Here is a 3417-nt window from a genome sequence, read left to right as displayed (position 1 = left end):
TATATCACAAGAAAGCTCTCATTCTCAGGAATCATTTTATTGTGTGACAATCACAGATCGAATGATCTTCAACAGAATCGCGATGTAAAATTTCTCACCTCATTGCAAATTATTATTTATACATTTTGCACCGCTTCAGTCAGCCGCAAACAGCCACGCATACCTATATACTCGATATAATCTTTTAGATTAGAATCTCTTCTTTCAAACAAGACCATCTTTACGTTTCTGCGTGCTTCCATTGCTGAGATATAAAGCGTTTTGTACAAGTGCGCAAAAGAGATCCAAGAGCTGTATGATTGACAAGATCTCTAACTCATATTGATGGGCCTAAAAGCCTTTCTTCTGCTATAGACATCTGATCTCTTTTGTGAAGCGCTATTTGTCCTAATAGCTGCCATTCACAAGTCGTTCCCTCCAATCGAAGGTGTGAATTCAGCACCGCGGGAGGGACAGGAACTGGACAGCGACTGCCCAGTCCTTTCCGCCGGTGTGACGCCAGAGAAGCGCTGGTCTCTGGGAAATTGAGTTTTTGGCTGCTTCTAAACAAAGACCACGCGAGGCGAAACTACAAGCGGCCGAATCTCCGGATTTATAATGCATAATATTCATAAAACAAGTTATGGGTGACCACCTTCGCCGTGGAGAGGTCAGGACGCGCATCTGGTAAGCCTATACGCGTGCTACTTGCCTTTTATACATATGATTCTTTATTCTGAGGCCTGGAAGCTCCGCTAGCAATAAGCTAATCTGTTTATTTTCAATATCGTACAGTATTTGACCGCATCTCAGTGAAGGTACAGTAAACAGTACAGTACTGGGGGAATAAACATAAATTAGTTTGTTGACGCTCCGAAGTTCGCGTAAAAGCTTCGGGGAGCGTGTTAGCGCTGAATCAGAATCAAAACAAACAGACACGCTGATAAAACATCAAAATATTAAATATGAATGAGACAGGCGAGGTCTCCCAATCTTTACACGATGCAGAATAGACATAAATGAAATGATATGAAGCTGGAGATTGTGGATTCTATTTTAGATTTTGATAGACCAGATATTTTTTATAATTTTATGCATGTTGCTATTGTGTAATTTGACTTATTCTCTTTCAAAGACTGTTCAGAAAACACACACACACAAAAAGCACATTGTATTGAGATGGTTCATCATATGTGAAACAAGATTAATAATACTATTTGTCACAAACAGAAGCTTTTTATGTAACTTCTGAGTGTTTTCTGTAAAATAATATACAGAGATAACATTATTCCATACTGCAAGTGTGCAAAAGATGACTTCATACTTATTTAGACTAAAATTTTATACAAAAATGGTATTATTCCTTCCTTCAGTTGGAATAGAATAACTTTAGCATAGATTAGGATAGAAAGAAATTTCATTTTTCCTCTACTAGCTGACAAATGTTAGAAAAAAATGACATTGGTCTGAAGTTGCTAGGCCTTTCATTGCCTGAGCTATTCTATTTCAAACTTCAGGTTACACAAATAAATAAATAAATAAATAAAAAAGCGCCTTGTTTTTTTCACTATTTATTATAACACAGACAGCATATATTGTCATTTTTATCAATTTCAACAGTGTTTTATGTAATTTCAAAGGGTTTCCTTTGAAATTATACCAAACTTTCTGAGCTTACACTGTAGCATTAGTATAGGCAGGCATTCAAAATTAGGTAGGAAAATGAAAAACGGAAATCCCCAAAATAGCATTTGTGCTTAAGAGGTTTTAAATGGTATTCGCATGTTCCAAAATGGTGGTAAGTGTTGCAGAAATGTCAAAATTAATATAAAATAAATGTTAAAAATGAAACTGTTCATATTCTATAATTAGGTTTACCTCTTCAAGTGAATAAACATCACTTTCTCACCTTCTTTTAAAAAACAAAGAACTGAATTTAAAAGTGTCAAGCCCTATGTTGTAGCCTATTTGTGAAAAGTGTCTTAATCGGTTCTTCTGTATAGAACATGAGGCCTTGTTTTCTCATATCTGAATCCTATTTTTGACTTGTCCAATCACATATTAGTTTCCTGAAATCTTTCCACTTGTTATGTGCAAGACATGAATAAGTGCACAGCATAAGACACTTTAGAGTTCAGTCTCAGTGTGTGGATATACAGTTCAGTCTTTTCCCTGCAAAGCACTTAGTCTGAAACATTATTCTCTCATATGACCCTCTTACATAATGATTTTTATCATTTACAATTGTGCTATAAAATGAAATCTGTATATTTTATAAGATACAAAATAAACTTTTTAAAGAAAGCATTTCTATTTTTGTGCATGTTCATGTGGAGGTGGATGTGTGACTTATATCTGATATCTGAATACCGTATCATATGAGATCATCTATGTCTTCGATGTCAGTCAATGTGACATAGTGTCACATTTCCATTCCGTGCTGCTACAGTGTGTCGCTCACTGAGACGAGGACAGGATGAGACAATGTGACTCCTCACAAAGGAGTTCAGGGCCATCTGATCATTAACAATAACTTAGAAAATAAAAACAAACACAAAAATACTTAATTTGATATTTTATTATTATTATTATTTCTTTTAATCTCTGTAAAGCCTTTTCTGTCTTTAAAATAGAAAAATATTTTTTAAATGTTTGCATACAGTATATATATAGACACATTGTCTATATATATATATATATATATATATATATATATAAAATTCACGTGTGTGTGTGTGTGTGTGTGTATATATATATATATATATATATATACATAGAATGCACTTATACTTACACTTTACATATACACTTCAGGTGCAAAATCAACAAAAATATGCAATTTAGTGCAGTTGCTGATATTTATATCGGCAAAAAGTAAGACGTTCTTCTTGAAATATTACTAAAATGTAACAGTTTATTAAGTTTACTTTAAAAGTCATTAACGCTTTCATAGCAAAAATGAAATATGCTTAAATATGGTGATTTTTTTTTTATTACATTATTTATTGGCCCTGGAAATATATGTATCAACTATAACACAGAAGGCTTTAGAAGACGAGATTTCTTCCTACTTTATAGATCACATTATGTAATAGAAATAATCTGTTCTTAGAAATAAGCTTGTTTTTTGTTTAGTGTTGTGAAGGTCCAGCCCAAATATCTGTTAGATGACAAAGACCCTCAGTGTGAGTGTGTCTCATGCATCAGGCACATTGTGTTCTGTTGTGCGGATGAAACTCTTAACAACATTCAATCATGAAGAGAATTCAGAAAGGTATTTAGACACTTAGAAACATCTCGAAACGTCCTTGTCCATCCACACTAGCTTTGACCTCATTGTCCAACGCAGGTGTTTGTCCCTCTCCACTCTTATCCGTGTCAGTCCCTATTATTCCTACACCAATCTGACTGAGTCACTCTCACGCTGAGTTACTTCTT

Source organism: Carassius gibelio, chromosome B11, assembly GCF_023724105.1.
Source record: "Carassius gibelio isolate Cgi1373 ecotype wild population from Czech Republic chromosome B11, carGib1.2-hapl.c, whole genome shotgun sequence".
Lineage (NCBI taxonomy): Eukaryota > Metazoa > Chordata > Actinopteri > Cypriniformes > Cyprinidae > Carassius > Carassius gibelio.
Note: the sequence above shows the minus strand (reverse complement) of the source record.